The sequence below is a fragment of the Nyctereutes procyonoides genome, unplaced genomic scaffold, assembly GCF_905146905.1.
Source record: "Nyctereutes procyonoides isolate TBG_1078 unplaced genomic scaffold, NYPRO_anot_genome, whole genome shotgun sequence".
Classification (NCBI taxonomy): domain Eukaryota; kingdom Metazoa; phylum Chordata; class Mammalia; order Carnivora; family Canidae; genus Nyctereutes; species Nyctereutes procyonoides.
In genome coordinates this window covers 20,648,233-20,669,784 of record NW_026575159.1, presented here as the reverse complement: position 1 = coordinate 20,669,784, position 21,552 = coordinate 20,648,233, and the positions used below count along the sequence as shown (strand labels likewise).

The following is a 21,552-nucleotide window of genomic DNA, read 5'->3' as shown; positions in this document are numbered from 1 at the left end:
TACTTGCCAGAATCGGGAATCAGATGGGGAGGCCTCTGAGTAGACCTGGCCTGTATCAGTCTGGAGGAGGAGAATGAATATCCTGACCTTACTCCCTCCCTGCCCACCCCTGCCACCCTCCCAAACAGAAGCCAGAGGGCCCAGGAGCCCCTTGTGGCCTCCACCCCATTGCACCCACACAGGACAGCCTCCTCATCACGGAGCAGGGCGGAGGATGGGGGGCATGACCCAGCACCTCGCTACTCCCACAGCCAACACCGTGGTGGGTACTTGGGCCTGGGCTGCCTCCGCTCTGCAGAAGCCTGGGGAAGAGGCCCCAGGCCTGGGCTCTGCAGCAGGAGGCCACCTGGCCCTCGCTCAAGGGGTAAGGCCGCACACGTGCCAGCGCTCGGCCTCCACCCCCAACTGATCCACCACCCCCAACTGATCCAGCATCTTCACATCCCCTCCTTCCTTCCTCATTCACACCCCCTGCCCTGCCCTGCCCTGCCTCTATCATATGCAAAAATCTCACCGGCCCTCTTCCAATGACAAGGCAGGCTGCTGGAGCGGCGGTTGTCATGTGGAGGATGTGAGGGCCAGCTGATGCCCGGCGCAGAGCCCACTGGCGCCCTGGCCCGCCCCCACCCTGCCTGCCAGCCCCGCACATTGAGGCCTGGCTGCCGGTGAAAAGAAAGGGCTCCTATCTCTGATTCCTCAGGGCCTCCGATAAGAAATGTCATCCCTTGCTGGGTAATATTACCCGCCCGATAAGAATCTCTATCAAGCTCAAACATATGGCTGGCTACAGAACACAGAGCCCAGCAGAGCAGGGTAATTTATTTGCTTAAGCTGAAAGCCCTGGGCGGCCGAGAGAAGCGCAATGAATAAAAGAGGAAGAGCCAAATTATAACTTCCCTGACTTGCAGTGGGGATTCCCCCCACCCCACACCCTGCACCCCCCCCCCCCGGGAAGGCTGAGGCACCTGAGGACAACACGGGGCCCTCCTGGCTTTCCTCCCTACAGGACAAACACTTTCCCCTGGTCTTCCCTCAAAGGGCACTTTCACTTGCGCTAGCCATCTGAGCGAATCCTCGAGATCAACCTCGAGAGAAGCACTTTTAGCTTCCTTTTACAGATCAAGAAATCGAGATCCAGCAAGGTTAAGTGACACGGCCAAGGTCACAGAGGCAGCCAAGCAAGAGCTCAGATGCGGAGCCCATCAGGTCTGACTCGCCAGCGTGCTGCCGGGGCGCCTGGCTCCTAGGACCAAATTCGCCAGCGAGGTCAGACGTGCCCAACTTACACTGACGGTGTCACTACACATTACTGTCTCCAAGGTCCCCTTCCGGCCTCGCCCCAGGTTGTGTGTCTCTACAACCTGGAATAACGAGGAAGCTTTGCAGAGCACAGAGATTCAAGAGAGAGAGGAGGGGAGGCCGGGCCAGAATGCAGGAGAGAGAGAGGGGTCGTCTGGGGCTTTCCCCTCAGCCACCTGTGTGCGTGAAGCACCGCTGGTAGAAGGAAGTTGTAGAAAGAACCCCCCCCCCCAGCCGTTCATGGCTTTGTGTATTCACAGATACTGATGGATGGCGACCAGGTGTCTGGCCCTGGGACTGGCCTGGGCAACAGTACTACCAATGGACAGAGCAGTCCTGCCCTCACGGAGCGGCCTGGTTCCTGGGCCGTACAGGTGAGCGTAGAGGTGAGAATGCACAAGGTGTTAAGTGTAGGTGCAAGAAGTAGAGGTGCTCACGAGGGAGAGGTGGCTGTGCGTTAGAGGAGCTGTTCGCACACTCTATGCTCTTCTATGCCCTCCTTTCATAATCAACATCATTAAGGTTGATAATGCTTTTTGAAAGTGACCATCGCTTCAAGATCGTTCCACATTACTCCATAAAGCCAGGAATTCTTTTTAACAGCTGCGTCATATACCATTGTACGGATACCCCATGACTTGATCAACCAATCCCGAACTGAGGAGCTTCTAAAGATTGTGCCTCACAAAGACAGAAGAACAGGTGGAGCAGTGAAACTTGCACACGATAGTACAACGGTGGGTATATGTCGCACTTTTGTCATGGAACCTACAAGACCAGGAGTGAATCCTAACGTGAACTATGAAGTCTGGGTGATAATGACGTGTCGGTGTAGATTTGACAATTGTAAAAAGTGTCCCACTCTGGTGTGGGAGATGCTGAGAGTGCGTACGTGGGGACAGGGGTATGTGAGGGCTCTCTGTGTATTCTACTCAATTTTTCTGAGACCCTAAAACTGCTCCAAAAAATAGTCTATTTAATGATAATAAAAACCAATCGATCACACAAGTGTGACTTTAACCCTGGCTCAATTCTATTCCGTTTTCTTTTTCTTTTTTTCTAATATTTTATTTATTTATTCACAAAAAACACAGAGAGAGGCAGAGACATAGGCAGAGGGAGAGGCAGCTCAATGAAGAACTTGATCCCAGGACCCCGGGATCACAACCTGAGCTGAAGGCAGACACTCAACCACTGAGCCACCAGGTGCCCCTATTCTGTTTTCTATTGACTATTTTTTCTCCTGAGTTTGGGTCATACTTTCCTGTTTCTGTACATATCCAGTAATCTGATTACAAAAGAAACATTGGATACTGATAAATCGTGTCTCATCGTTTGACAATTCCAACAATATTGAGATGAAGATGTTATTCACACCATCTGAATCTGTGCCTGTGTTTCTCAAGGAGAAATTCCTAGAATTCGCCCAGTGCCTTATAAACTTGATTTTTCCTATCCTTCTCATGCAGCCAAGTCTCGACAAGCTGGTGGCTCCCTGTGTGCCCACCCTCCTCAGACCTTGGTGAGACTCTGCTAAAAGGACCTTCCTGCTCCTTAGTGAGCAACTCCTGCCAGTTCCACAAAAACACATGAAGAAACAAACATATTTTACTTCTGGTCACCAAAACCTCCACTCATCCTGCCCCTTCCTCCTCTGGTCCCCAGTGGTTTCATTCTGGGATCAAGCCGAACACACTAACCAAGGCACCAACCTCTTTTCATTCAAGCCATTCCCTGAGCTGCTCAGCATTCTTCTTTTCCTTCTGGGCCCAGAGATGTTCAAGAATGCAGATAGCCCAAGGCTGGAGAGAAGCAGATCTTCACAGGAGCTCAGGACTCTCCGAAAACCATAGCCCAATGACCTGGGAAAACACAGTAAATATCAATTATGCAATTTGGAGCCCGAGGCATCTCGAAGAGAAGCATCCATTACAAACAGAAAATCCTCTGATAAAGAACACTTATCTCCCTAGCTGAAATGAAGAAGAACCTAAGGTAAAGGAGGTCATCCTACCTGGGAGAGGCTGGTATCCACTGAAGACCATGGTGGACATGGAGGGGCACACAAACATGAGTAGAGAAGACCCCCCCCATCCTAAAGGATTCATGACCCGCTGGAGGGCCTTGAAAGAAAGACTGTGATCCATGTGGTCATAGATGGAGGGGCCAAGAGCTTTGGGAATAAGGAGGAAGGAGGTATGGACTCTCACTGCACAAGTTAGAGAAGAGGATATTTGAGCTAGGTATTGAAGAGTAGGGGGTCACTGGGCAGAGAGAGGGGAGGGGCTTTCAGATGTCTTGACATCATGTGGGACAGGGAGTATGAAGGAGTGGCCAGTGGTCAGGCTGGAAAGGAAAGGCCTCATGCTATGCTGAGTTTAGCTTTCCTCTGCAGATACAATAGGGAGTCTTAGAGACTCTTGAACAACAGAGTGATAGATTACCTCTATGCCTTACCACCACCATGAAGGGAACCTCGGCCAACGGGACTGCGTATACACGGTTCCCAGGTCAGCCTGTGAAGCAACAGACAGAGTGGTTAAAACAATAGCCTCCAGAGCCTGCAATCTGTCTTCAAATCCCAGCTCCGCCACTACCAGGTTGAGCAAGTTGCTTATCTATTCCCGTCTTCTCATCTGTTAAATGGGGGTAATAACAGCAGAGGCCGCTCTTGGTGCTACTGGGTGAACTGTGAATTGGATAAGCTGATCTGTGTGTACGGTGCTCAGACCTGTGTCTGGCACAGGACAGGGGCACAGCACAGGGCAGCTCTGGGGACTGTGCCCAATCTCACTTCTTCTCTCGGTTTCTTCCTTCAGCACTGTCATTTCTTCTGAGACAAGAGCTGCCCTGAATCTGGGAAAAGGTGAGCAGGTTTAAGTCAAGGTTTGCTTTAGGAGGGCTGGAGCTGTGGTCTGAACTAGAATTTGAGCACTCCCAGCTTCTTACGAGCTTCCCAGCACCCCCGTAGCAGGTACCATCTAAGACAGTGGCTCCCAACACCGCTGCACCAGAGAATCACCTGGGGGAGGTAATAACCTCCATGCCCAGGCCCCACTCCAAGTCAGAATCTTTGGGGGGATGGGGGGCATGGGGAATTCCTGCATCAAGATTTTTAAATTCCTCAGGCGAGTTCAGCATTATAGCCTGTTTGAGAACAACTGATCTAAGGGACAAACTGAATAAAGAAGGGAAATACAATAGAGGGGCATGTGCCACCACCTTGAGTTAGGTCATCTCCAGAAGGCGCCTGGCTTCCTGGGTTTCTGCTTCCTTACCCACAGGTGATGCCCAGGCACCTCACATCTTCCCGGGGTGTCACACTGAGCCAGCAAACCTGAAAGTGCTCTGGATCATTAGGATTGTGACAGAGCCATCCAAACTTTTCTGGAAACAGGCAAGGCCATAAAATACCAACAGACACAACCATGTAGGCATATGCAGGGGAAAAAGCATTGGTTGGGTGCACAGAGCCGGCAACTGGTTAGGCTCTAGCTAACCAGTGATGTTAAGAACCCCAGCCCTTTCTGCTTCAGCTTTCTTAATGGTAGATCAGGGATAAGAAGTGATTTGCCAATCAGACAAGGCATCTTGGGCAGCACAAGCAGGAAGGCAGAAGTCACATTATGAAGAGTCGGGCTAACATAAAGCATTTTTATTTAACATTGTCTGGGTCCTCCCACAACAATGGAAAGTTCTGGAGAGAGAGATGTCTCCCTTCCACAACTGTTGTAACCTAGGGTAGGGAGGAGGCAAGGAGCAGTGCCTGCCCCATGAAAGTTGTCCTCACGCCAGGCTGGAATGGAACCTGTCAGGGTCCAAGTGGGGATCAGTGATAGGACAGGAGGGCAGGGTGGGGCCAGGGGCAGCCCCAGGGAGACGTTAAGATAGGAAATGTTATCTGGGAACAATGGACCCACCCTACCGTTGTTCTGGCCTGGATCTGACAAGCGGGGATAAGACTACAGGAAATGTGTCCCTCGACAACCGGCCAGAATGGCCCCGTTAGGTGGGTTTTGCATCCATGCATGTGTGCACGCTGCAATGGGCATAAATCAGCCATGTGCCGAGAACGGTGTTAGAAGGTGGGGATGCCAAGATGGATAAGGCCTGGTCATCACCCTCCAGAGGGACAAAGACAAGGCATACAAAGAAGTAGCATTTAGGTACAACCCTGTACTAAAATACAATGACAAAATAGCCACCACCACTCCTGATGGCCAATTGTGCAGCAGGCAGCATGCTTTGTATTTTATATTTAATATCTCAAATCCTTGGTGTCCTCTCCAAGTAAGTGGACTAGCTCCATTCTACAAATGTGGAAACTGAGGCTCCGAGAGGCTGAGTACTGGACGGCGATCACACAGTATTAAGAGGCCAGCTCAGGTCTGGATCCAGAACAGTGCTACTCCAACACTTGGGCTCCTTGCCCACAGCTCAGCGGGACAGCCCAGAGAGTCAAAAGGCAGTGAGACAGAGTAACCTCTCTCACGCACTTCTTACAGCCACAGTGACCGCACCTGGAGAAGGTTTAAATGCCAAAAGGAGCAAATGAGAAACAAAATTAGGCACGGCACCCGGCCTAGGCTATTGCTCAATAAATACAACAGGAACCTGAATCCAAATATAATAACATTGGAGGAGCAGAGCAGAGGTGTGAGACGCTTGGGACCTTGCAGAGCCAGGCCGGAATCTCAGCCTCAGGATTCACACCTCCCTGAACTTCAGTTACTCATCTTAAAAATGAGAATAGGGCAGCCCCGGTGGCTCAGTGGTTTAGCACTACCTTCGGTCCAGGGCATGATCCTGGAGTCCTGAGATCGAGTCGCACGTCAGGCTCCCTGCATGGAGCCTGCTTCTCCCTCTGCCTCTGTCTCTCTCTGTGTCTCTATGAATAAATAAATAAAGTCTTTGAAAAAAAAAATTGGGAATAGTAACACCTACCAGAGGCCAACCGGAGTGAGGTCTAGATAATAGAGACAATTTTCTACCTTCAAGACCCCTGCAGCCCCACCTTGGGCTTGGGGGAAATGTAATAGCAAGCATCTGAACAACCAGAAGCATCTGGCATGTTTTAGAAGCTCGCACTGAGTCTGGAAATGGGCCCCCCACGAGATGCCCGATGTCTTCTACACAAGCACACAAGCCGGAGCCTTCAGGTGGACTGGCGGCCCTCTAGGAAGGGGCACGAACTCGTGTTCACTCTGAGCACGGCCACTACGCACAGGCCTGGCCACCATGCCTGTGTAACCCTCTTAGGCTGGCTTCTTCTCTTGGCAAGTTAATACTCCCTGATGAATATTACTCAAGAGAGGCTGGGGTACAACCAAACGGGGGCCTGGGGGCAGGTGCAGGGAACAGCTACCCCATGCAGCTTTTACTTAACCCTGACCACGTCCTCACTGTCCTGTAGGCACCAGTTACTTTTGGGTTTTGGTTGTTTGTTTCGCCAGCAGAGAGGCATCATGGTCTGAAATACAAAACAGACTCTGGGGGTGCCTGGGTGGCTCAGCAGTTAAGCCTCTGCCTTCAGCTCAGATAGTGATCCTGGGGTCCTGGGATGGAGTCCCCTCATCGGGTTCCCTGCATGGAGCCTGCTTCTCCCTCTGCCTGTGTCTCTGCCTCTCTGTGTCTTTCATGAATAAATAAATAAAATCTTTAAAACAAAAAAAACAGACTGGTCCAGGGTCCAGATTGACCAATGGCCAGTAGCCGGCTGGTCTTCAGCAGGTTACGTTCCCTCTCTGTGCCTGAGTCTGGGCCTGGAGGTTATCTCTGAAAATAGATACTCATCTATTCCACCAGGTCCCTCCCTGTGCCCTAGGGACACAATTATTAGACAGAAACAATAGGAATCCCTGCATTTGTGGGGCTCAACGGGAGTGGGGGGCAGAGAGTCCACAAACAAATAAGTAAACAGGTCAGATGGTGCTGAGTGCTCCAGAGATCCATAAAGAAAGAATGGGGATGGGAGACGGGTCCGAGGTGGGTGCTGTTTACCCAGCACGGCCAGGAAAGAGCGTCTGTGATAAGGAGGTGTTTGAGCCGCGTGTGCGTACCATGTGCCGGGCACGGTTCCAGGGTGAGGGCAGGTGTTTCACGTGGAATGGTTCACTCGGCCCGTCCAGCGCTCCCAGAAGGAAGACAGTGACCCTCTCCACATTTTACATGGGACCAAGCTGAGACACAGAGGTACCTACCATGACTCGCTCAACGGGACTGGGGTTCAGTGGGTACCTGAACCTGACTCTGACGCCCAAGCTCCAAAGCGCTGTACGCAAATTCTTCCATTCCTAGAGCTCCAGTTGCTGGCGACTGCTGCTCTGCAAGTGACCCCCGTGACCACCATCAAGATGTCACAATAAAAAGAAGCTGAAGGTATAGAGGATGAAAGGAAAAGCCAAAACACGGCTCCTGGCCCAAAACATACGTAACTATGTCTATTTGGAAAATAAGGAATTATTTATTTTTATTTATTTATTTTAAAGATTTTATTTATTTATTCAGGAGAGACATAGAGAGGCAGAGACACAGGCAGAGGGAGAAGCAGGCTCCCTGCAGGGAGCCCGAGGTGGGACTCGATCCCAGGACCCCGGGATCACGCCCTGAGCCAGAGGCAGATGCTCAACCACTGAGCCACCTACGTGCCCCGAAAATAAGGAATATTGATTGTCAGCTTTTCTCTGTGTCTGTAAACACATTGCCTTCTCTTTGTATCCATCTTAATCTCCTCAAGGAAGAAGACCTGGGGCCCCGTGTCCATTTTAGACTGACTTCTGATGTGCAGCACTGTTCCAGGTTCTGCTCTCTCCCATCGCAAAGGAAAGAGCCACCCTCTCCAGGCCACGACAGCACCCTGCCCCTTCCCATGGCCACCATTCCAGAGCCAGCCTGGGTGTTATTCTGCTCAAGCCACTGCCTGAGCAGTGGGATAAAGGGAAGGGTGGGCAGCTGACGAGGGTCCTGAGAGATTCCAAAGATGCAGACATGCTAATATTGCTCCAAAGGCGGACTACTCCTTTGAAAGATCACCTTCTACCTCAGATTCTCAAACTCCAGAAGGCCAGGAAAAGCTTCTTTAAAAGGACCACTGAAGGGGCAGCTGGGTGGCTCAGTGGTTGAGCATCTATCTGCTTTTGGCTCAGGGCATGTCCCTGGGATCCTGGGATCGAATCTTCCTTCAGACTCCCTGCATGGAGCCTGCTTCTCCTTCTGCCTGTGTCTCTGCCTCTCTCTGTGTCTCTCATGAATAAATAAATAAAATCCTTAAAACAAAACAAAACAAAACAAAAACAAAAACAAAACACTGAAGAACTTGCTTCCAGGGATTCACCATGATGGGCTTCTTCTCTGGCTCCCCATTGGATCGGAGCTCCTGAAGGGAAGGCCTCAAGATGCGGTCCCTACATCTAGCTCCTGTGGGCCTTGCATGTCTGATAAAGGGATCTATACGTGGATGGATACAAGGGAAAGAGAAAAGGAAGAAGGGAGACGGGGAGGGGAAAAGGTGAAGTGTAGGTTAAAGAAAATGTCTATGACATGAAATCATGGGAAGTACACATTAAAGGGAGAAGTGGATAAACGCAAAATGACCACGAAACCACTGGGGGGAAAACTATGGAATATTATGCAGCAGTTAAAAAAAGAACACGGAGTGTGTGTGTCTGTGTGTGTGTGTATGTGTGTGTGCACTTACACCCACAAAAGATCTATAAGAGATACAGTTCAGTGGAAAATGAATACATTGAAATATTCGATTCTCTGCAGCTCGGAATGCCATGCAGTCCGTGGAGCCAGGCCCTGGGCTGCAGGCCCGACCTGGCGACCTGGCGATAAATCCTAAGGAGATCATCTGACCCAACCCCTGCCTCAGGCTGACATTTCCACCCAGGATGAAAGGAAGGCCACGCCCTCCCTCCAGGGCTCTAGGCAACAGCAATCTCGTGACCCAGCATCCAGTCTGGCTTTGCTCCCCCAGTTCCTTGAAATTACTTGTACAGATTTCAAGACAAAATAACTCCAAGGAGCTTCCCTCACCTCCGGGCCCCCAGCCTGTGATAATTCCCGAAGGACAATGCACTCACACTCAGCTGTAAACCAAAGACCTAGGGGCTCTATCAGGCTACAGGTTTCACCCGCAGGATGTTGTAAATATTTCTGAATTCCTTGTGCACATCTAAAATTCAGGAAATTTCATTACACCCCATGGTCCAAAAATTAACTCAGCAGCCCTGAGCCCTATTGTAGCACACTACAATAACTGGCTGGGTGCTTGAGGAGGGCGGGGTGGGGGGGCTTTATTTGGGGCACGTACCCTCCCACTGGCCACCGTCTCATCCTCCAGAGATCACCAAGCCCAAACTCATCACAGACGAAGAACTGCTGCTCAGAGAGAGGTGAGGACACTTACCCAAGGTCACACAGCAAGCCAGGAGCAGGCTGGAAACCAGAGCCTGGTATTGCTCACACAAAGACTTGTGTCTCTTCTAGCTGCCAGGCTGCACCTGTTCTCAGTTTGAACCAACTGCAGCCTTAAACATTAGATGATCCATTTGACATCTGGCTGGAACAAGGCTTCTAGGGTCATCACTCTGAGGCCAGGCCAAAATCCAAGTCAGGCAGAAGTGATGCCTCCTACGCCCCAAGCACACGGTACCATAACCAGCCTAGGCCCGGTCATCGGGACGATTCTTGCTCAGTGTTACTCTTTGCTTCATCATTTCCACATCCAGAGGAACAATACTTCCCCAAAAATCAATTGTCCCCAGGAACCCACCTACACAGTTCTTGGAAAATATGGGTTAAACGTTTTGCCACACAAAGAAAACAAGGAACAAAGAGGCTGAGGGAGACTCATCACCATGGTCCTGCACTTTTCATTATTCACACCAAACGTTTTTCAAGTCACCAAGTTCAAATGGCCCTGTCCCTTGGGGCTGCAGAACTATTTTTACCAACACTTGCCAGTAAGGAGGCTCCACATGTTTTAATAAATAGAATTACTCAGTATCAGGAGACACAAAATGGTTTCAGGAGGCTGGAGGTCAGGGGAACTGAAAATGTCCTGGAAGGAAGATGCCAGAATAATCAATTTCTGACAGGAGGAGGAACAGCCGGGTGCCATGCTGCCGCCCAGAACTCTGGAGATGCTGACAAGTCGCAACATAGCAGTCATAAGTAGGTGGCCCCATCGGGATCATTTCCCAAGCTTCCAGAACAAATGAGATAGACAGCAGCAACCAGTCCTGGGGGATGCTGACACATAGTAAGTGCTCAGTAAACATCACACTTACACAGAGTTTCTAAATCTCCCGACTTGTGGTGGAGAGCCCAATGGTCTTCTCCTCTCTACTCATGCTTGCCCTCTTGGGGATCACACCAGTCTCAAGGCTTAAGTAATATGACTCTTTTATTTTATTTATTTTTATTTTTTTTAATTTTTTTTATTTATTTATGATAGTCACACAGAGAGAGAGAGAGAGAGGCAGAGACACAGGCAGAAGGAGAAGCAGGCTCCATGCACCAGGAGCCTGATGTGGGATTTGATCCCGAGTCTCCAGGATCGGGCCCTGGGCCAAAGGCAGGCGCCAAACCACTGCGCCACCCAGGGATCCCCTGACTCTATTTTAGAGTCATATTACGTATCCAAATATTATCCGTTTACTCCATGCATTAGTTAGGGTTCTTCAGAGCAAGAGAAATATATAAAAGGAGCTGGCTCACCAAGTTATAGAGGCTGGCAAGTCCAAAATCTGCAGGGTAGACCAGTGAGCAGACCGGAGACTCGGGGAAGAGCTCATGTTATTGCTTGAGTCTGGAGACCATCTTGGTTGGAAGCACAATTCCCACTTCCTCAGACCTTCCGTTTTTTTGTTTTTGTTTTTATTTTTCCTTAAGGGCTCATCCAACTGATTGGATGAGACCCACCCACGTTATGGAGGGTAAGGTGTTCTATTCCGAGTCTTCTGATGTCAGTGTTAATCTCACCCAAAAAAATACCTTCACAGTTACATCTGAACTGCTGTTTGACCAAATGCCTGGATCCCGTGGCCCAGCCAAAAATGTGACACACATTTTTTTAAAAAAAGATTTATTTACTTATTTGAGAGAGAGAGAGAGAGAGAGAGAGAATGAGTAGGAGGGGCAGAGAGAGAGAATCTTCAAGCAGACCCCCTGCTGCGGGGCTCAATCCTAGGACCCTGAGATTCATGACCTGAGCTGAAATCAAGAGTCGAATGCTTAATTGACGGAGTCAGCCAGGCGCCTCTTAACATACAAAGTTAATCTTTACATTTCAGATGCATATATCCAGCTACTTCCTCATTATCTTTGTATGTCTGATGGACAACTCAAAAATAACGAGTGGAATCCTACCTGCAAAACAAACGAATCAAACATCTCCACCACCACCCCTCACTGATCCCCTTATATGAATAAATGGAAACTTCACTCTTCACGTGCTCAAGGTAAAACTGTAGGATCACCCTCTGACACCCTGTATCCAAGCCATCAGCAACTGCTGCCTGCACGATGCATTCATATCTGATCGTTTCTTGAGATTCCCTCTGTGGGCACGCCCTTGTCATCCCTTCCCAGGATTTCTTCCAGAGCCTCCTCATGGTCTACCTATTCCCACCTTGGCCACCTTCGGTTGATTTTCAACAGAGCAGTTGAAAGGCAAGTCAGGTCTGCTCAGAAGCCTCCAAAAGCCCCATCTCAACGGAGAAGAGCCAACATCCCGGCCACAATCCCCTCTGAACCACTGCATCCCTAAGTTCTTCTGCTTTTTGAGGCCAACCTGCCTTTTCCCCGAGGGGACGCCTGCCCATCTTGCAGTGCTCACGTGGGGGCATTTCCTAAAGCCTAGCTAGCACCTCTAGGCCTTATAACCCAAACGATGACCATGAAGGCATTAGGGCAGTAATCTGAGGACAGTGTGGGTGGGAGGAATGCACGGAGAGGAGGGGACAGTCTTCATGTCTTTGAAAGACTTCCAAAGGCAGCTGGTGTGCACTGTTCTCTGAATTGCAATTTAAAAGAAGAATCAGGCGGCTGCCAGGTAAGGAGAGGTGGGCGGAGGGAGGAAGGGGAGAAATCTGGAGCTCTGAGGAACCATCCACAGACATTTGATTCAAAACGTGATTTCAGACAGTGAATGGAAATTTATAGCAGTGATTCCTCAATGGGTGTATTTGGGCTATTTTTTTTTCAACTGGTCAGAAAAATTACCAGCAACTGTACCTTCTTTACTTTTTAAAAAATATTTTATTTATTTATTCATGAGAGACACAGAGAGAGAGGCAGAGACACAGGCAGAAGGAGAAGCAGGCTCCCTACAGGGAGCCTGATGCAGGACTCGATCCCAGAATCCCAGAATCATAATCTGAGCCTAAGGCAGATGCTCAACCACTGAGCCACCCAAGTGCCCCTGTACCTTCTTTTCAATAAGGCCACAGACAGGCCCTAAAATGTCAAGCTTCTTTGCTTGATACTAGCCAGAATAGCATCAACTCAGTCTGGTGACAAGGATCAGAAACTCCAATGGGGATCCCTGGGTGCTCAGCGGTTTAGAGCCTGCCTTCGGCCCAGGGCGTGGTCGTGGAGTCCTGGGATCGAGTCCCGCATCAGGCTCCCTGCATGGAGCCTGCTTCTCTCTCTGCCTGGGTCTCTGCCTCTCTCTGTGTGTCTTTCATGAATAAATAAATAAATAATCTAAAAAAAAGAAAAGAAAAGAAAGAAACCCCAATGGGTGGATTTTTATTTTTAGGGAAGAAAGTGGGTTTTTAGGTAAAAAAGTGGGCAAACGATTACCTAACAAGTGAAGTTTGTTTATTCGAAACAATTCTCTTGCAAGGAGGGAGAATCAGTAAAGGGGATTTCTGGAGTTGCACATGTGGGGCCTTGCTAGGCTAAACCAGTAGTTCTTAATGGAGGATGTTTTCACCCCCCGACCCCCCACCCCCAGGGAAAATTTGGCAATGGCTCAAGGCAGTTTTGATGGTCAGGAGGAAGGACTGCTGCTCGGCGTGTACAGACTGGAAAGGAAGGTAGAGTTTCTCACAGAGTTTTCGACCAACTGAAAATCCCTGGCCTTTCATATCCTTGTATACCAGAACCAGGCATAGGCCTGGGCTCATACCAGGTGGCCAAAAAGTATGCTGTGCATGCCTGAATACATGCATGACAGGGTTATTATAGAATCAAAAGGGATAATGAGCAGGAGGGGACCCATCCAGGGCCCATGTGAAAAATAAGTGGTCCATCTACACACATGCTAAGCGGTGGTCCTTCGGGGAACAGGGCTGCTGCTCAGGAGAAAAAGGAATTGCTTTGGCTTTGGATTCTGTTAGGGGTTGAACTGGATCCCCCCAAAAGGATATGCTGAAATCCTAACCCCAAGTACTTATGAATGAGGTCTTCTATTGAAATAGGCTCTTTGCAGATGCAATCGAGTTGAGATAAAATCATAGCGGATTAGCGTGGCCCTAAATCCAATGATTGGTGCTCTCAGAAGGAGGAAGAGGTGCAGGTGACACATACAGGGAAGAAATCCAGGGTGGAGGCCACAAGCCAAGGATCCTAAGCTACAGGATTCCTAGCTACACCAGACACTAGGAAGAGGCAAGAAGGATCCTCCACTAGAGCCTTCAGATGGAGCATGGCATCTCACTAAACCTTGACTTTGGCCTTCTGGCCTCCAAAACTGTGAGGGAATAAATTTCTGTTGTGTAAGCCACCTAGTTTGTGGTACTTTGTTATGGCAACCCTGGGAAACTCATACAGGCTCTAACACCCTGCCTGGATCCTCTAGAAAAAAGGGGAGAGTCAGCCAGGATTCCTCTACTAAAAGTTCTTCTTATGAGGTAATGATCCTGGCCCTCATCCCCTGGCTGAACCACCTTCATCCATCCTGGTGACCCCAAGGGCCAAATGTCCACAGACTCTACTGCCACTTAAAAAAATCCAGAGTTGGGATCCCTGGGTGGCACAGCGGTTTAGCGCCTGCCTTTGGCCCAAGGCGCGATCCTGGAGACCCGGGATCGAATCCCACGTCGGGCTCGCGGTGCATGGAGCCTGCTTCTCCCTCTGCCTGTGTCTCTGCCTCTCTCTCTCTCTCTCTCTCTCTCTATCATAAATAAATAAAAATTAAAAAAAAATCCAGAGTCAGGGCAGGGTGGGCAGCTGCCAAGGGCTAATGAACACACAGCCCCAGTGCAATAAATATCGCTGGATGACTGATGGACCCATCAATTAGTGAGATGGGTGCGCATGGAGGAAGCTCTCGGAGTTAATTAGCCATCACCTTCCCGTTTACCATCAGCAGGGATTTTCAGATGGACACCTAAGAAGACCCTAACTACACAGCAGACTCTGTGGATCTGCTCACGGACTCTGCTGGAAGGTGGGCATCAGGGCAGCTCTGTGGGGTGGCGTGTCACGGTGGAGACGGCTGGGGAGCAGCTCGCTCAGGAGACATTTTACACTGTGCTCTCATCTGAGATCCACTCATCACTGCACCATCCAGTTACAGAAATGCAGAGGGGCAGGTACCTCTACCACAGTGGTGGCAAGCTGAAGGAACTAAGCTCTGCGGGGTTCAGAGATTGCCCAGGGTCACACAGGGAGTCAGGACAGCGGGGACTTCAAAACCAAGTCTTCCCAACGCGGGCTGATGTTCCTATTCTCTGACATCGCGCAGAGCAAGCGGGATGCGTGGTGGCAGTGGCAGCCTCTGCGCCGCTCCCACCGCATGACCACAACATAAGGGAAATAACAGCAGGAGAGCAAATCTGACCCATATTTCCCATGATGCGAGCATAAAAACTTGAGATTCCCGAAGCGGCCTTTCCAGAAGTCATCTGTATGCATATGTATTTCCACATTGTCCTCATATGAGATTATGTGCTTTCGCTTGCATCACTCAGCATGTTATTTCAGGGATCTCAAGAATGCTCATTTGGCATTCATTCAACCAATTTTATTTTACACCTGCTATCTCCCAGGCACCGTCGTGGACAGTCGGGACAAAAAACGGTGAGCAGAAAGGACACTGTCCCTACCAGGTAAGTAGGGGAAATAGACCTTAATCAAACAACCCAATAACGAAATCATTAGAAACTATGATAAGCTGTATAAAAAGGCAAAGCATCGAGCTCCAAGAAATCTTATAATAGGAATTTCAAAATGATAATTTTAAGGGTCTCATAATATTGGACCACAGGTGGATCATCATATTTACTTAGCCATTCTCCACTTAATCCAGTTTAGTTTCGACTTTTTATTCTCATAACTGAAGTCCCTCTGAAATATCTGGAAATGAACTATTGCGCTATCATTGACTTGAAAATATTTTAGAAACAAAATCATGAAGTAAATAAAGCAAAGGTTTGTAACTGTTAAAACGAGGCAAGGGGTGTGTATAGGTGTGCATTATACTATCCTCTCCACTTTCTTAGATGTTTGAAATGTTCCATAATCAAAGGTTAAAAAAAAAAAAACATGACTTCATAGGCATTTGCACAAAATAGGGTTTTTCTCTTCCTTTGAATTATCCCCTTAGGATACAACTGAGAAATGAGGTAACGGAGTGAAAATGCGTAGACACCATCAAGGCTATTTTTGCAAACTATGCTAACAAAACCCATTCCACACATCCTACCAATTGCCACAGGCAGTGCATACTCGCACCTGCTGTCCTCTGGCCTCATTATGGCAATGGATGGCAATGTTTAAATTGTTTCCTCATTTAATTAGGGTAAATAGGCAAGGTCCATTGTATTTTACATTTCTCCCACTTCCCAGTTAAGCATCTGAACTGCCTTTTATAATATCAGCGAGCCGCTCACCCAAGGTGGGAGGGTGCTAAATGGAAGGGTCAGAGGGACAGGAGGACCCAAGCGGAACCCTCACTCCTTTGCCCTTTGGTCGGGTAAATGCTTTGGCAGATACTTAAGTTTCCAGGCCTGGAGTTGCTTCATCTGAGAAATAGGGGTGAAGCATCCGCCTCAGAGGAAGAGGCAGGCTTCAGGGACAGGCTACGGGGAACCCCCTGAGACAGCCTCGGGACACAGTGAGTGTTCACGGAACCACCCGGGGCCCTCTCTGCCCTGGAGCAGAATGCACACCCCTCTTCCACCTGCCACCGGAACCTCCCCGCAGCCCCTGATCTCATGCTCCAGCGTGAACATAGGTGCTGCTTGTCATCACCTCCCGGAGAGTGTCATGTGAGGCACAAATGAGGGGCTGGGGTTTCTCAGCCCAGCTGGTACTTCTGCTAAAACTGCATCAAGGTCTACCCTCCGGATGGACTCATTTTATGGCCCAGATGCTTCCAGGTTCTCTCTTCACCCCGTCTGCTGACATGGCATCAAGAACACAAACAGACTGTTAATGACACAGAAACAAAGGTAAATTATCTCGGGGGTGGGGGGTGGGGATGATACCCTATACTAAATCAAAGCAGCAAGAATGACCTCTCACCTCCGAACCTACATTTAGATTAGAGGAGAGAAAGGTGTTACCCAGTCACAGCCCTACAGAGCACAAGGGCATCAACTTCTTGAGTGTGGCTGCCACAGGGCCCCCAGAAGTGCTTGGTTCTTAGCAGCCTTAGATCCTCTCACGGCCTAGGGTTTCTCAATCCCTGTGCTGTGTTCTGACTTTCACTACAAGAGAAAAGGCACCACCAGAGAAGCCTCCAGGTAACTGTACCTTTGCCACTGAAAGCTTTGGCTGCCAACCCCCGACCCCCCTCCCCTGGCAAGACACCGCAGGAGTGGTTCCTTCTCAGAGAAAAGACCATCACAACCATAGCTACTGCTGGCGCCTGAAGTTTGCAAACAATCATCTCTATTCTTTTCAGCTAATCGGGCAACAGGAAATGTGGGTTTCTGTGTTCATCTTACAGGTGGGGAAATAGAGGCACGAGGCAAAAGTCACCACCAGCTGGGAAAAGCCAGAGAAAGGACTCCCGAGTCTGTCAAATTCTAAGGCTGGGCTCTTTCCATGTGGGCACAAATCTGCCAAATGGGAGGGTCAAACTGAGTCTCCCAGAGCCACAGGCTTTGTCTGTAGATGGCGCGACAGGAGGGCTTTCCAGCGTCCCACCCAGAGCGGAGGGGTCTGGAGCCCAAGCCCCCGGAGGACTTGAGCGTATCTCACATCCAGGGACATTCACATAGCTGCTCTGCCTACCAAGTTGACTTCCACGTGTGCCGGGTACGCAGGTGGACACAAGGACAGACATGATGGAGCCACGGTCACTGTCATCACAGGGCTGGGTGGACACACACGCACACACACACAGCTAACCTGAACATGTTGCCAGCACTCCCTGGGCCGGTGTAGGGGGGCAAAGGAGGAGGAGCAACAGCTCTACCCATTGAATGAGGAATCTGGTACTTTGAAGCCATTTTCAAAATCCGAGCCCTGACTTGGTTTTGATCCTCGAGGCTGGAGATTCCACCGGTGAGGCCCCCAGCCTGGTGGCTGTTGTATGGCTGAAGGGCCTCACTTCTCTACTTGTCCAGAGGCTCTGGGGTGTCAAGAGGAATTGCTCCCTGTGGTCTAGCCTCTGGGGTGGCCACCCAGAGGGAAGCTTGCGGGAAACAAGGGGCTCTCCTCACCTCTTGGAAGGGCATTGTTTGGCTGTCCTGCAGCTTCTTTTCCTCCTGGCTTCCAGCTTCTAAGAAACATTGTGTCTGAGAACGGGCTCCACGTTCCTCCCCAAATGGCACCTGGGCACGGGTATGGGCTCTTTTGCACATGCACCCAGGAAAGAGGCCGTGGACATTCCAATGGCGGCAGAGCCACTTCTTGGCTTGAGCAGCCTTGAGAAAGTGCCCCAGCTCCATGAAGCCTCAGGAGTCATAGTACTGACCCCCTTAAGGGAAGTGCCAGCGTTCAGAAGGACATTCCCAGGCTAGTCTGCTGGGCCCAGGAGTTGAAAGACACACAGAGTCGAGCTGAGATACCCCCAGACACCCCAGATAGACTAGACGAAGCAACCACAACCAAGCCCAGACACGGGGGTGTCCAGCCAAGATCAGCAGAGCCACTTGGCCAAAAAGCCCAGATGCGCAAACAAGAAATCCTTATTATCAGAACCAGTGAGATGCTGTTTTTCGTTACGTGGTATTACTGGGGCAATAAATCTTAAATTCAATCTGTACGATGATAGTAATGACCTCCCAGGGCCACTGTGGAGATTAAATGAGACAAACAAGCGCTTGCTCTCTGTGAATGGGAGCTATGATCCCACCACCTTCACGAGAAGGTCTACAATCGCCACCAGATTGACTGTAGAGCCTCAGTCTACCATCCTGAGGGAGTAGGTGAACATCCAAAGAGGTGACATGGGTGGGGGTGACCAGTCCACCCTATCCGTGCTGCAGTATAGCCCCAGATCTCCCTTCCTGCCAGGCCCTGGCACGGTGAAGCAGAGCCTCCCGCAGCCCTGTGCCCACCCTTGAAGTCAGGGTTGGGAGCCCCGGGTCCACCCCCATCTGTCTCTCCCCAGCTCTAGGCCTTAGAGAGGCCACCGCATGGTTGTGTCCATCCTGGCCACCTTGTAAGGCTCAGTTTCCTCAGATCTCAAAATTACTCCCCTTCCTGGGCTTGCTCTGAGGACGGGATATGCAAATAAGTCTGGAATTCCAGGAAGAAGCAAGTCATGAACAAAACGAGGCCATGTGCTCTACCATTGTCACTGTCCCCTCCACCACCAGCACAACCACCAGCATCCTAATGGTTGTCACCACCATCATCAACCACATCGAAGCGTAGGACTCAAGAGTAGAAGGAAAAAACATGTAGGGAGGTGGTTATATGCATGTGCTCTGCAGCCAGAGGGCCTGGTTTGAATTTCAGATTGGCTCCTTGGTAGCTGCGTGACCTTGGGGAAATAACCCCACATCTCTGAGCTTCAGTTTTCTCATCTATAAAATGGAGATAATAGTACTACCGACCTTGCAGCGTCATTATGAAGATTACATGAGTTAATACACACAAAGCAACTAAAAGGGAGTTTAGCACATTGTAGATGCTCAGTATGTGTTCGGTGCCCCTCTCCGGGCCGTTGCTGTTACCATAGTGAGGCCACCACACTGCAGCCACATTAAGTGTCTCAACTCATCTAATCCTCAGGAGGGCTCTGAGAAAGGTAAAGGAACTTGCCTCACTCCGAGGGCAGTGCCGTGTCCACTCCCCCAGGGACTCGTGCCACGTGCAGGCCATGGCCAGGCCCCAGAACGCTCCCCCACCCGTACTGACAAGCAGGAAACAGGCTGATAAGCTCTCTGCCAGTTCCTGGGTCGTTCGCATTTTCCTTGTGCCTTTCTCTGCAGCTTTTGTCTTCTGCGGTGCAATCAGCTGGGCAGGCATCCCCGTGGTGTCTAAGGCTCTGCTGGCGGCAGATACAGGGAGCAGCAGTGCCAGGGTCCCTCCCCTGCCAGGCACCAGCCACCTGCCAAGCTGCACAGGAGACCCACAAAGAGGAGGTGCCTGGCCTTATACCCACTCCTGGTGTTACTTAACCCTCAGCCATGAAGTCTGTTCTGGAACAGCCCAGGTGTGCCAACCCCAGGTGTGCCAGGCAGTGGCTGATGTCCAATTGCTCCTGGACCAGTGATGCAGGCAGCTCCCTGGCAACTGGACGGGGCCGGGGAACTTGACCTCTGCTGCACGTGATGAAAGGGTTCAGGAAAGCTTTGTGGCAAGGGCACTGTCTGACACCCAGAGTGGAGAGATCCCTGCATCCATAATTCAGTATTTCCGTACCGAGCACCAGCTCCGGGCCACATCTTGCACCTAGGCTGAGGGAGTCAAAGCCAATCCGACGTGGTCCTGGCCTCAGGAGCACACAAGATAGTGCTAGGAGGAGGAGTGAGCAGGAAGACTCGATCAAGAGGAAAGCGGACCTAACTTGGTTCATTTACTCAATGACTGAACAGGGCACACGTACGGCGGGTACTGAGGAGACAAGAGTGAGGTGGGCAGGCACGGTCCCTATTCTCGGGGGATGCACCTGCTTGCTAAGTGCCTCAGGGAACCACAAAGACCTCCACGGGCAAGTGTCCGGGTGGCAGCTGTCCCCCCAAGCACCTAGGTGGTCTCAGGGGGACAGCGGCCGGTGCCTAATGGTGCAGGGAACCAGGCCAGGCCTCCAGAGGCCAAGCTGGGCTCACATACTGCCTCCTGCTCTGCCTGGTGCTCAAAGGCTCAGCAACCTCACCAATATTAACGTGTTCCGGCAAGCGTTGATCGCAGGCTTACATGTGTTAACACACAGCACTTCGTTCCTCCTCACTGGACGTCTGTGAACCAGGTGTTTGTTCTACTCTTGCAGCTTATGAGAGAAACTGAGGCGCGAAGCAGCTAAGTCCCACAGCCGGTAGAGCGGGGCACTCCATGCAGGTCTGTAGCCAAGCCCTCTGCTTCTACTCCCTGCCACCCCTCGTCCTGCTTCTCCTCAGAGCCCAGGGCCCGGCCAGGCTGCTCCTGCTGAAGGCCCTGCCGTGCGGGGACTAGAGGCCAGGGGCTATCCGGGGGCTTTACTACACGACAGGCCTGAGGAAGGACTCCGGACGAAGGTCACGCCAGTCGGGGCAAACGTCCGGGCACGGCTGCGCCTGCATGCACGGGCCCCCGAGCCAGCTAGGTGGACAGTGGCAGCCGGGGCCCTGGCACCAGCCCTGGCCCATGTGTGCTCAGGCCAGCTCGAGGTTGGCTGACCGTCAAACCTTCCAGGGGTTGTGCAAAGCAAGCTGGGGGGCCGGGCCGGGCCGGCTTGCCTGAAACAGAGATGAGAGAACAAATGGAGGCCGCGTGGGCTGGGCTGGCAGGGTGGAGGCCTGCGGTGAGCACTGCGCTGTCCCCAGAGCAAGAGCATCCCAGGTGTGGCCCCTGTGCAAGGAGGAACCTAAGGATGGGGAAGCTGGGCCGTGGCAGGTGGTGGCCAGCTCGGAGCAGCCGCTGGCACCTGTTAGGAATCCACAGGACTCAGGGCGGCGTCTCTGCACCTGGAGAATTCATTCACTCATTTCCCTACTTACCCAAGGTGGCCTGACCCCCGCTCTGTGCGACACTCAGGAGTGTGGAGGACCGGTGATGGGCCCTGTCTCGGTGAGCCTGGGTAGATGGGATGCCGGGGTCTCTCAGGGATGACAGAGCTGGAGCCTCCACGGAAGGCACAGCAGTGAGGGCCCACGCGGGTGTGCTCAGTAAGCAGCAGTGGCAGCCAAGCCATCAGCATGG

At 51.0% G+C, this 21,552-nt stretch overlaps 1 long non-coding RNA gene across 2 annotated transcripts in view; it reads right to left on the bottom strand.

Moving 5' to 3' along the window:
• The window catches only part of LOC129502410 (uncharacterized), a 234,571-nt gene that overhangs the window by 25,812 nt on the left and 187,207 nt on the right, over nucleotides 1-21,552 (bottom strand). For both annotated transcript variants that reach the window (XR_008662960.1, XR_008662962.1), the window contains exons 6-7: nucleotides 3,744-3,815; nucleotides 3,012-3,161 (exon numbers count right to left, since the gene is read on the bottom strand). This is a non-coding gene — a long non-coding RNA (uncharacterized LOC129502410). The remainder of the gene's footprint in view (nucleotides 1-3,011; nucleotides 3,162-3,743; nucleotides 3,816-21,552) is intronic.